The following is a 13,777-nucleotide window of genomic DNA, read 5'->3' as shown; positions in this document are numbered from 1 at the left end:
GCAGGTTTACCCTGAGCACCTGTGATAGACATGAAAGGGTCTGGAGAAGCCAAAGAGAGCGCTATGCTACCTGCAACATCATTCAGCATGACCGGTTCGGTGTGGGTCAGTGATGGCTGGGGAGCCATTCCATGGAGGGACGAACAGACCTCTACAGGCTAGAGAACGGCAGTCTGACTGCCATTAGGTATCGGGATGAAATCCTTGGACCCATGGTCAGACCCTACGCTGGTGCAGTAGGTCCTGGGTTCCTCCTGATCCACAACATTGCCCTGCCTCATGTGGCAAGAGTATGCAGACAGTATCTGGAAGATGAAGGAATTGACACAATTGAATGGCCCTCACGATCACCTGATCTAAACCCGATAGAACACCTCTGGGACATTTCGGTCCATCAGACGCCGCCACGTTGGTCCTCAGACTTTACAGGAGCTTGCTGATGCCCTTAGACAGATCTGGGAAGACATCCCACAAGACACCATCCGTTGTCTCATTAGGAGCATGCTGTGACGTTGTCAAGCATGCGTACAAGCTCGTGGGGGCCACACAAGATATTGAAAAGAATTTTGAGTTGCAGAAATTGAATTTAGGCAAAATGAACGAGCCTGTCACATCATTTTTTCACTTTGATTTTTGGGGTGTCTATATACTGAGCCCTCTGTAGACTGAAAACTTCTATTTCCGTCAAAAGATGAGGCATCCTTTTGTTTCTGAGACATTAAACTGTCCATATCAGGATAGATATCCAACTTTGTTTTTCACCATTGAAATCTGATGTGTTTTCTAGGTGTTCCTTTAATTTTTTGAGCGGTATATATATATATATATATATATATATATATATATATATATATATATATATATATATATATAGTATATATATGCTGTCCTCACTTCGAAGCGTCTACTTTTTCACCAGCTAGGCAACGAGCGAACGATGCCCCAAATAATCAGACTTCCATATCCTTAGTCGGCTTGTCTTCAGGATGTGGATATGGGTTACTCGAACCATGTCCTGTGGTTTGATGACACCAAGATAAACATATTTGGTTGGAATAAGTTCAAATATTTGTGGGTCTGGTAATGGTGAGAATGTAGAATTTAATTTGATAAGGGAGAATTCTTGGGATCAGTAATCATAAGCTGAAATTGCTTAAAGTGTGAATGGATTGAATCAGTCAAAAAATGTAGGCAATAGAGGGGGAAAACTGAATGAGTCTGACAATGGGGAGAATGTAGATGTTTTAATAAAGGAGAATTCTTGGAATCAGTAGGCATAAACTGAATAGTTTAAAGTTGGAACGGGTTAAATCAGTTGAAAAATGTAGAAATTTAAGGGGGGAAAATGAATGAGTCCAAACACTTGTGGGTCTGGTAATAAGGAGAATGTAGAATTTTTAATATGGAAGAATTCTTTGATTCAGTAGGCATAAGCTGAATAGTTTAAAGTTGGAACGGTGAGAATTGGTCAAAAAATGTAGAAAGTTTATTTATTTATTTATTTATTTATTTATTTAGACAAGACAGTACCAGCTTGATGAACACTAAAGATATAGACATATATGCAAACATTCCAGTGCAAAACCAGTCGGAATTAGCCGGAGCTAAATTTCGTTTGTGTCCTCAAAGTAGAAGGGAAAAACAAAATTTTATAAAATTTTGCGGGAGTTTTAAAGGTGAAAATATGGAGTTTTTTAAACTTGGTAATTTTAAGAATGTTGAAAATCCTCTCCAATGTGAATTGAATGAGCTGAATGATGTAAATTTCAAATTGAATGAATGGTAAAAATCTGGCTAAATTTTTGGGGGATTTTAAAAAAAAAAAAACTGCACAGAATAAAATATAACAATAATAATAATAAAGCTGAAACATGAAAACTTCACTGTCACACAATGAAGTGAGTGGTGTCAAATAACATGGCACATTCCTTCACACAAAGTACAGCAATAACATGTATGCCTTCGCCTTCACACAATAATAAAGTACAGGAAAGTGTGTAAAGTACAGGGGGATTCCAGAAAGCAGATTCAACATACTCTGAGTCTATCCCTGAACTCTGAGTTGACTTACTCTGAAATGGGAGACTGAGTATTCAGTTCCAGAAAATCTGATCTGAGTTATTTCAATCAACTCTGAGTATGTTCACCTGGAGTTACGCGCATGGATTAGCCTAGACCAGCTAACATCAGACGAAAGGCAGTCTACACCCTGAACTGGTCGCCACCCAGTCACAGGGCACACATATAGAACAACCATTCACACCCACTTGCACACCGCCACTGAACAGGAATCGATCTCATGGTGCCCATATGTACTACATTAGTAGTGTTAGTTAATCGAGTTATTAGTGTGATTAAGCCACCTTTTAATGCCAACATTTTTTTTAGTCACGCGATTAAGGCCTAATAAAATGTGTACTCTTTTCACGTATTGGAGCAGCACTTCACTGGATCTTGCAAGACTGCAAATAAACATCAAGCACGCCACACTGGTGACACTAGTCTTGGCTTGTTGTGCAGGGATTTCATCTGTTTTTAGAAATAAAAGCATCATGGTGAACGGTCTGTTCATTCTTTCTTGAGAAATCAGAAAACGGGTTAATATGATGAATCAAGACCGTTATATTGCTGCTAAGTTAAAGAAAAACTAGGTTTGTTGCACTATAGGCTGAGTTCTTGTTTACATTTTATATGCATATTAAATTTTATTTTTTAGATTGCCCAAATTTTGAATTCTTAACCACTGTTGAGGGGCTGTTTGTGTGACTTTTTCTAAATATTCAATAAAAAATATGTCTGCAAAAGAAAATCAATCCTCTTCTTCATATGAAGGGTATCAACATTTGCTAAAATAATGGATCAGGAAAAAAAAAATCAAGGGATTTTTTACAATAATTAAAATGTGCAATTAACTAACACAATATTTATATTCATTGAGTTCGAAATTAACACGATATAAAAAATAATTAATCATGAGTGTCAAGTCAATTCGCAAACTTTACAAATTTGGCCTAGGGTTGGAATTGGGGGGTTAGATCACCAAATGATTCCCGAGCGCGGCACCGCTGCTGCTCACTGCTCCCCTCTCCCCCAGGGGATGGATCAAAATCACATGGGGATGGGTTAAATGCAGAGGACAAATTTCACCACACCCAGATGTGTGTGTGACGATGATCATTGGGACTTTAACTTTAACTTGGGACTTTATTGAGATATCCATAGGCTGCGGTGGCTCATCACTTCTTTGTTTCGCTGCATAACTGTGCTCCTCCCTGAGTCTTTCACATTTAGATTCGTACCACTTACCTCAAGCGTGCACTCTGCCTGTCAGCCCATAGTCGTTTGTAATTACTAGCCACGAATACGTACATAATCAAAATTTGTGTGAAGGCGAAGGTCTTTTTTACCAACTAACATGCACTCAATAAACAACGCTTCATTTTGGACCATGAAATGATTATGTACATTATGGGAGAAGTCATTTCCAAACAGTGACTCTGGGGTAGTCAAGTCATATTTTTAGAGGGGCGGGGACAAGTCATGTTTTCAGCACATTGACGTCTAAAGAGACGCTCGTATTTTAATAGAATTAAGATTGGTTGTACAGTACATAGTAGAACAACTCTTTTGTACTGGAAAAAGAAATAAAAAGATCACATTCAAAGAACCACTTGGAGTGGCAACAGGCTATGTGAAGCAGAGGTACAACTAATGCAGGAAATCCCTGGATTTTGAATTGCTGTATTGAATCAGCTTTATATAACATTTGAGTGCTTTTGTATTGATCCATCCATCCATCCATCCATCCATTTTCTTCCGCTTATCCAGGGCCGGGTCGCGGGGGCAGCAGCAATGGGTATAATGTCTCGATCCCAAATGTAAGACGACCCCTACTTTTTCAGTCTTATTTCAATGCAAAAAACGTCTTATAATAGGGCCAATACGGTATATATTAAAAAAAAAAAATTCACATTAAATTGACCCGCTGCTGCTATTTATGCTGCTATAGCGCTGTCAAGCAATTAAAATATTTAATCGGGATTACATTTGTTATTGTTAACTCATAGTTAATCGCACAGTTTGATTGTAAAAAAAAATCCCTGGATTATTTTAGCAAATTTTGATACCCTTAACGTGAAGAAGATTGTTTTGCTTCTGCAGAAACATTTTTATTGAATTGGATTCAATAAATTAAAAAGTCACGCAAATACCCCTCAACAGTCCATTCTAAGAATTCAAAATTTGGGCAATATACAAAATACAACATACATATGAAATGTAAATAAAGACTCAGCCTATAGTGCAACAAGCCATTTTGAAAGTTTGTCTTGAACTTTGCAGCCATATATGCCTAAATCTCGATTTTACGCAGACTTTGGGTCAGGTGGATTTTGTTTCTAAAAACGGATGAAATTTATGCTTAACAAGCCCAGACTAGTGTCACCAGGGTGGCATGCTTGATGTTTATTTCCAATCTCGCAAGATCTGTTGAGGTATTGTAGTTTTTCTACAGCAACAGTATGTTAAAACAAGTACAAATTTTATTAGGACAAAATAATCAAAATTTAACAGACGCCATACATATGTATTATTTACTTGTTTGTATTTCATACCGTCTATGGGCAATAAAAGCTATATTAGGCCATGAGCACAAATAACTATGATATATATATTGTAATGTAAGATCTGTTGAAGTATTGTAGTTTTTCTACAGCAACAGTATGTTAAAAAAAAGTACAAATTTTATTAGGACAAAATGAGCTAAATTTAACAGAAGCCATACATATGTATTATTTACTTGTTTGTATTTCATACCCTCTATGGGCAATAAAAGCAATATTAGGCCATGAGCACAAATAACTATGATATATATATTGTAATATTTGTTATTGTTCATTATGGGAAGGGGGCCCAGTTGAGCAGGAAATGATGTCAACAAGGAGGGCACGAAAGGGTGGAAAAGGGGAGGATGCGAGTGTGTGTGAGTGGAGCGTACGGGCATGAGTTGTGGCCGCCAGCAGCTCGTGTATTAATGTGTTAAGTTATTTGCAGTTCAATAAAAAGTCACTAAGTTGCACCAGCCACTGGTTTCATCTTTGACCACGTCGAGGGCATTACGATATATAAAACAAAACGCAAATGGAAATATTTTCCATGACGTAATTAGTAGTGTTGGGATTTGGGGGTACAATGCTTCGGAGCGCGTATTGAGTAATCCAGAAAGTGTTTAGTGGTGCGTGTATCGAGGCATGTATCATTATGGAGCATTGACGTCATCAAAGACAGACGAGGTTTCGTCGGCTCGACAGCTACCATGATTGGCTAACATAAAAGCGGCAATGCGTCCCCTGTCTTGCCCGCGCAATTCGAGTTTCTGTGCTACAGTACGAGATTCTTTGCAATCGAACCGTTTTCATGAAGCCTGTGAGAAAAAGGAAACATTCCCCAGTGTGGGAACATTTTGATCTCATTATCCCAAACAAGTTAAGTGTTCTTATGTATGGTGCCCTATTTCATCTAAGTTTGCATTTATGTATTGCATTCTTTTCCAAGGTCAATGTTCACAAGCACAATCACAAGTCCAAGTCATCTTCATCCATAAGCACGTTAGTCTTTCCTTGTTAAAAAACAGCAGTCCTTCAAAACAAAATGTGTTCCGTCAACTTTTAGTGTCTTAGTGTCTTGATGGTATTTACATATTGAAACACAATATTTCACTTCTTTCAATGTTACACGTGAATGCACATGCAGGGAGAAATTTTATTCATGTTGATCAGGCTACAAAAAGCAAAATACCGTATTGGCCCGAATATAAGATGGTGTTTTTTGCATTGAAATAAGACTGAAAAAGTGGGGGTTTTCTTACATTCGGGGTCTAGACATTAAAACCATTCACAATGCTAGATGGCGCCAAATATCTTTAAAGCGAGGTTACGTCACCGTGCTTTAAGTGTCGCATGAGTTACCTCAGCTTATTGCTATTGTTGGAACTTGTGCGCAGCGGTAAGTTAAAGGTTGCTGGTATCGACTGAGTATGTTGTTATGATCGTGTGCGTTTTTGACACAAAGTGAGTATATACATTTCATTGTTACTACTGTCTACTGACATTTGTCTGATCGCGGTTTGTTTCGTGTGTGCACCGTTTGATTGGTAGCTTCTGCGCGCTCCTTTAAGTTTGCCTTGCATCGTACGAGTAGCCGTTACGCAGCGGCACAGCGACTAACGGTCGCCAGCAAATGTATTTTGTAGACTTATGTACTTATGTATACTAAATGAGTATTTCATTTATGATTATTTAGTATAGTGGAACCGTTACGTCCAGTCAGTTATGTAATGTGTGCCGTCGTGTTGTGTGACGTCAGAGGTTGAGCGTTGACTAACGGTCGCCAGCAGATGTATTTTGTTGTCTCGATGACTTATGTTTGGTGTGTTGCCGAGAGTATTTCATTTATGGTTATTTAGTATAGCGGAACCATTACGCGCAGTTAGTTATGTAATGTGTGCCGTCTACTAGTATTATGTGACATCAGAAGTTGAGCATTGCCTTACGTCACAGATGTCAAACTCAAGGCCCGGGGGCCAGATACGGCCCACCACATAATTTTATGTGGCCCGCGAAGACAAATTGCGCATCAAATTCATGTGTCAATACGAAAATTGCAGATCATCTTCACTTTTAAAAACATCCTTTTAAAATATTTGAATAGTCTATACTAATCTCTGATTTGAAAACTAGTCATTCATTAGTTTGTTTTGAAGCTTATACTGAATACTACATACATTTATTTGGATTGACAGTCATAATGGCCCACCGAAGGAAACTATGACTACGATGCGGCCCATGACAAAATTGAGTTTTACACCCCTGCCTTACGTGCTGTATTTCTGTCTGTTGCAGAATCACACACACACACACACACCCCACAAACCACACACACCCTTCACACAAGAATCACACACACAAGACACACACAGGAATCACATTCACACACCCAAAGACTCACCCATGTACAATACTACACACACTTGCTCTCACATCCTTACGACCAAACATGTGCCTATACCCTTCTGCCAGTTTGCCTGTATGGCCCTATGAGCCACAGTGCCTGTTACTTTTTTGCCAATAATTCAGTAAAGCAATCAAAACTGAACCACGTCTTTCCTCCTGTGTTTTGACCGACACCCGGGCGCGAAAAGAGCATAAACATCTGAGCCAACCTCGTATAAAGTCCTCAGGCTCCCCAACAATAGCAGTTTTCATTATTTTATTGAATGTTTTTCCTTATTCAGATTTGTTTCAAGACTACAGTTACAGCTAGATTTCACTTTGATGGTTAATGCAGTTATTGCAATTTTGTTGTTTTATCACAGTATTTATTTACATTTCAAAAACCAGAAGCCATTCATTTACAAATGTGATTGCACTTTAGTTTACATATTTAAATGTTCAGATATTAAGACGTGATACACAGTTTTTGCATGATTTGAATGAGGCAAACTAACATGCTTTTTCTCTCGAATATATTGTTATAATCATTGGTTTCGGACGTGTTCAAAAAATCTTTTTTCAAACTTGAGTCTTGAAAAAGAGGGGGTCGTCTTATATTCGAGCCAATACGGTATAAAGGTGAATGTATTTCTCAATGGAATGAATTACTCCTGTTGACCAGCAGGGGGGGTTGTGTGCACATGATGCCTCGAGAAATGAACCTATATGCAAACCACTTGGTTGGAAAGCCTCAAAACCCAATGAAGCCTCATGTGCCCATCACTAGTAATTTTAATATTTTTGCAATCCCATTGTGTTGGCATTGACAATTTTGTGTCGACAGTATTGCGTCCAGCAAATGGAAACTTTTTTGAAGTGTGATAACTACCGTAATTTCCGGACTATAAGCCGCTACGTTTTCGTCAAGTTTTGAACCCTGCGGCTTGTCGTCCGGTGCGGCGTATCAATCAATTCTTCGTGATTTTTTGATGACTAATACACTTATAATTTTTTCGATGAGATTCATTATGTCTTCGTAAAACTATGCATGAATTATTTTGTTCAGACAATACAAATTTTAGATGTTATCTGCTGACAGATTTGACAGCTACTCCAGTCTTGAGTAGCAATCGAAACTGTCAGCAGGTAACATCTAAATTACCAAAAGAATCTGTGTATAATAATACACTTATACACTGTGGACCGCATTTGTGTGGCACCGCATTTGTGTGGCACCGCTTTGCTGGGCGGAGGGATACGTGACACGGTCACTGGGGAGAAGAATGGTGTGTTGATCGCATGTCCATCCGCCAGGCAAATCGTGCCGTATAATTGACACAAAGAAGAGACAGAACGAGATCAAGACGGACATTACTGAAGAAAGGAACCTTTTATAAACGAACCCTCATTATGTGGGACAAAAGAAATGCATATGATGCCGCTTTTAAGTTAAAGACAGACGATTTGGCTCTTAACAAAGAACTAGAGCTGCTCATGCATGCACTCTAGAGGTTTCTTCCGGTCACTGGGGGGCACTGGGCTATTGTTGATGAAATCTTATTCAATTTTTTTTTTAACAACCGAAGCACGTCTTCTGCGTGTGCTTGGAGCAGATACAAATGCCACATTTTACACATACATAGGAAGCTCTTAGTGCCCTAGGGTTGCCACTGGCCACATTGCTTCCTTTTGGGGTGTCCAGGTGTGACGATCTCTGGGCCCTGTGGGGACCTCTCACCTAGCGGGCCTACAGTTAGGGGTGGGGTGAGGTTTGTCCTTTGTGATGTCTTGATGTCTTTGTTGCTTTGAAGACTTGTATCTAGCCACAGTTGTCAAAGTCAAAGTCAAAGTCAGCTTTATTGTCAATTTCTCCATTTCTCTGCCAAAGACACCCAAAGAAACCGAAATTTCGTTCCCCCCCTATCCCACGGTGACAAGACATGGCCCACAACAGACAATCAAGTAAACAAGTAAACAACAGCGTGCTGAATAAATAACGAATAAATAACACAACAAATAAATAATTAAGAGGAGCAAAAAGGAGCAAGTGAGCGTACAGCAGACATTCCAGAAAATAGCGCAACAGTGCCGCACGCTACGCAGAAGGGGGTAGCAAGTTCAGGGTCCTAACAGCCTGGAGAAAGAAGCTGTTGGCGAGTCTAGTGGTGCGGGAGCGCAGGCTCCTGTACCTCTTCCCAGAGGGCAGAAGGTCAAACAAAGAGTGAGCCGGGTGACTCACATCTCTCGCAATCGAGGTTGCCTTGAGGGCGAGATGGGAGGTGTAAATGTCCTTCAGGGAGGGGAGCGAAGCACCAATAATCTTACCAGCCGTATTCACTATGCGCTGCAGGGCCTTCAAGTTCTGTTCAGTGCAGTTACCACCCCAGACAGCGATGCAACTGGTGAGGACGCTCTCAATGGTGCCACGGTAGAATGTAGACAGGACTGCCTGAGGAGCACATGCACGCCTGAGCTTCCGCAGGAAATACAGGCGGCGCTGAGCTTTCTTTGCCAGTGACGAGGTGTTTGCGGACCAGGAGAGGTCCTCACTGATGTGCACCCCCAGGAACTTGGTGCAGCTTGTTGACATACAGTCAAGATGTGTTCCTCACTTCTGCCACACTCAACCACTGAATTATCCAGGTCATCATCAGATAGGTTCTCTGATGAATTTTCTGAAAAAAAAAAAAAAAAAATCCTCCTCCTTTATCTCCAAAATAGCTCGCCTTGCCTCCACAGAAGAAATGTGTCTTGCCATCTCTACTCACAGCTGGACTGCTTGAGTGAAATGAAAACTGGGCAGTTGGAAACTTTATAGACTAACTTGAAATTCCCTGAACCAACAGTAGGAGGAGAAAATGAAGCCAATCAAAGCTGACATTCAGTAAACAAGTGCATTATTTCCCAAAGGAGAGGGGAAAACAATTCAAACAGCCAACCAGTCAGAGTTGAGATTCAGTAAACAACTGCAGTTTCAATGTGCTTTGATGTTTGATGCAGGCGCATGCACAGAAACTGAAAGTCACGCGTGTGCATGTAAACGTGTGCGTGTGAACGTGTGCGTGTGAACGTGTGCGTGTGAACGTGTGCGTGTGAACGTGCGTGCAGCCACGCACACACATGCATGCCAAACATGTCCACATATAAACGTTTGGTACATATTGGTGTTTTAGTAAAGTCAAAGTCAAAGTCAAAGTCAAAGTCAGCTTTATTGTCAATTTCTCCACATGCCAAAGACACACAAAGAAACCGAAATTTCGTTCCCCCCCTATCCCACGGTGACAAGACATGGCTCACAACAGACAAACAAGTAAACAAGTATAACAAAAGCGTGCTGAATAAATAATGAATAAATAACACAACAATAAATAAATAAATAAATAAATAAATAAATAGGAGGAGCAGAAAAAAAAGGAGCAAGTGCGCGTACAGCAGACATTCCCGAAAATAGCGCAACAGTGCCGCACGCTACGCAGAAGGGGGTAGCGAGTTCAGGGCCCTAACAGCCTGGAGAAAGAAGCTGTTGGCGAGTCTGGTGGTGCGGGAGCGCAGGCTCCTGTACCTCTTCCCAGAGGGCAGAAGGTCAAACAAAGAGTGAGCCGGGTGACTCACATCTCTGGCAATCGAGGTTGCCTTGCGGGCGACATGGGAGGTGTAAATGTCCTTCAGGGAGGGTAGCGAAGCACCAATAATCTTACCAGCCGTATTCACTATGCGCTGCAGGGCCTTCAAGTTCTGTTCAGTGCAGTTACCACCCCAGACAGCGATGCAACTGGTGAGGACGCTCTCAATGGTGCCACGGTAGAATGTAGACAGGACTGCCTGAGGAGCACATGCACGCCTGAGCTTCCGCAGGAAGTACAAGCGGCGCTGAGCTTTCTTCGCCAGTGACGAGGTGTTTTCGGACCAGGAGAGGTCCTCACTGATGTGCACCCCCAGGAACTTGGTGCAGCTCACCCTCTCCACCACAGCACCGTCGATGATCAGCGGCAGGTGTGTTGTGTGACCCTTCCGGAAGTCAACAATCATTTCCTTGGTCTTATTGACGTTCAGCAGGAGGTTGTTGTCCCTGCACCACGTGGTCAGAAGGTCAACTTCCGACCTGTACCGAGTCTCGTCGCCCTTCGTGATGAGACCCACCAGAGTCGTGTCGTCAGCAAACTTCACTATGCGGTTGTCGCTGTAGGTCGCAGTGCAGTCATGCGTCAGCAGGGTGAAGAGCAATGGACTGAGCACGCAGCCCTGAGGGGCTCCCGTGCTCAGCGTGATGCTGGCGGAGATTTTGTCGCCAACACGCACCACCTGAGGCCTCTGACAGAGGAAGTCCAGTATCCAGTTGCAGAGGGAGGTACTGAGGCCCAGCTCGTCGAGTTTGCAGATGAGTCGCTGCGGCACAATGGTGTTGAAGGCAGAGCTGAAGTCCACAAACAGCAACCTCACATATGAGTCCTTTCTCTCCAGGTGGGTGAGGGCCGAGTGGAGGGCAGAGCAGATGGCATCCTCAGAGGACCGCTTGGCACGGTACGCAAACTGGAAAGGGTCAATGGTGGGGGGGAGAACGGACTTGATGTGCTCCATGACCAGCCGCTCAAAGCACTTCATGATGATGGGTGTCAGTGCCACAGGGCGGTAGTCATTGAAGCAGGACGGTGCAGGTTTCTTTGGCACAGGAACGATGGTGGCAGCCTTGAAACACGAGGGGACGATGGCCTGCTGCAGGGAAACGTTAAAGATGTCCGTGAAGACACCCGACAGCTCCCCAGCGCAGTCCTTCAGCGCTCGACCCGGGATGTTGTCAGGGCCCGCCGCCTTACGGGTGTCAATAGCGGCAAACGCCCTCCTCACACCGTCGGCAGAGAGGCGCAGGGGCTGCTCGTGTGGGGGGGGAGTGGACTTCAGTGGGCAAGTGCTGTTCTGGGCGTCGAAGCGAGCAAAGAAGCGGTTCAGATCGTTCAGCAGACGGACGTCGCCCTCACAGCTCCTCAGCGCGGGCTTGTAGTCCGTGATGGTCTGAATGCCCCGCCAAAGGCTACGTGCGTCCTTGCTGTCCTTGAAGTGGGTGGAGACCTTGCACGAGAACGCCTTCTTCGCTTCTTTGATGCCTCGGGACAGGTCGGCCCTCGCTGTCCTCAAGCCAGCCTCATCCCCCGCTCTGAAAGCCTTGTCCCTGGCCCTCAACAGTCTGAGGACAGCCCCCGTCAGCCACGGCTTCCAGTTCGCGCGAGTGACGACGGATTTCGAGCAAGTCACATCATCGATGCACTTTGTGATGTAAGAGGTAACAGAGTCAGTATACTCCTCTATGTCCGTCCAATCGTTGTAGGTGGCTGCCTGCTTAAACAAGTCCCAGTCAGTGGTGTCGAAGCAGTCACGAAGTGCATCGGAGGCACCCTCAGGCCACACTCGAACCTGCCTCCGAACCGGCCTGGATGCCTTTACCAATTGTCTGTATGCGGGCAAAAGCAAAACGGTGAGATGGTCAGAAAGCCCCAGATGGGGGAGGGGGGTGGCTTTGAAAGCTCCCTTTTGCGCCGAGTAGACTAGGTCCAGGAAGCTGTCTCCACGTGTCGGAAAGGGAACATGCTGGTGAAGCCTCGGGAAAACAGACTTCAGGTTGGCATGATTGAAGTCTCCAGCGAAGATGGTGAAACCGTCAGGGTGCGCTGTTTGCTGTTCACTGACAGCCTGGTACAGTTCACCAAGCGCCGCGATCCTGTCTCCTTCGATGTTGGAAGGCGGGATGTATACCGCGACTAGCAGAATCGCGGTAAATTCCCTCGGCAGATAAAAAGGACGGCACTTAATGATCACAAACTCCACAAGCGGCGAGCAGTGCTTACATACCACCACAGAGTCCCGGCACCATTCTTCTCGGATGTAGACGCATATTCCACCTCCACGCGACTTTCCCCCTCGTACAATGGCACGGTCCGCCCGATAGCACGCTAGCCGCTCCAGATGCACTGCAGAGTCCGGAATGTTGTCACTCAACCAGGTCTCGGTGAACACGAGCACACAGCAGTTCCGCACCGTCCGGTTCGTAGACCTCAGCAGGCGAACGTAGTCCATTTTGTTGTCCAGCGATCGAACATTCGCCAGAAGAATGGAGGGCACCGCCGGTCGCGCTGGGTTGGCCGCCAGCCTGGCCCGGACGCCTCCGCGCTTGCCCCTCTTCTGCCTCCTCGCACACCGTTTCCGACGGCTCCCAACCGGGGGAGGAATAGCGGGTGAGGTCAGCGACGTTTCAGGACGTAGCAGTCCGAGCGCCTTTAATGTCGACGCTTCAAAGTCCAGAACGCCGCAAAACCCACTTTTGCCGATGTCAAGCAGAACCTGCCTGCTGTACTTGTAGCACGGACGAGACGAACACACAAGACTGTCGGACGAACACTCATTAGACGAACAAATCACCGTACTGACGGGACAGAGAGTGGCCGCTGCGTGTGCACGCGCCGCCATCTTGAATAAAAAAAAAAAAAAAAAAAAAAAAAAAAAAAAAAACACCTTTTGTCATAATTGTGGCATTGATCATGGATGTGGGGGCTCTACACACTCTCAAATGTGTTTTTTTTTCTTCACGAGAATCGCCAGAGAGGCGTGCATTGTTTCCCATTTTGAATAAATATGCGCGTATAAGGTTTGAAAAGGGAGCAACAGCAATGTCTAAATGTTTTATATTAATTTTATATTAATTTATACAAACATATGTAGTTGCTCCATCAGAGCACAGACACGGCACACACAGCTTGGTGACTTTTCCATTACACATTAGGCAGAGCTCATGTAAT

The 13,777-nt window shown here is 43.7% G+C and overlaps 1 protein-coding gene across 10 annotated transcripts in view; it reads right to left on the bottom strand.

The window, feature by feature from the left end:
* The window catches only part of LOC125988692 (tumor protein D54), a 177,151-nt gene that overhangs the window by 141,019 nt on the left and 22,355 nt on the right, over nt 1–13,777 (bottom strand). The gene's annotated exons all lie outside the window — the stretch shown is intronic.

The sequence above is a fragment of the Syngnathus scovelli genome, chromosome 2, assembly GCF_024217435.2.
Source record: "Syngnathus scovelli strain Florida chromosome 2, RoL_Ssco_1.2, whole genome shotgun sequence".
NCBI lineage: Eukaryota > Metazoa > Chordata > Actinopteri > Syngnathiformes > Syngnathidae > Syngnathus > Syngnathus scovelli.
The sequence above is the reverse complement of the archived record's forward strand: the minus strand, read 5'-3'. Positions and strand labels throughout refer to the sequence as shown.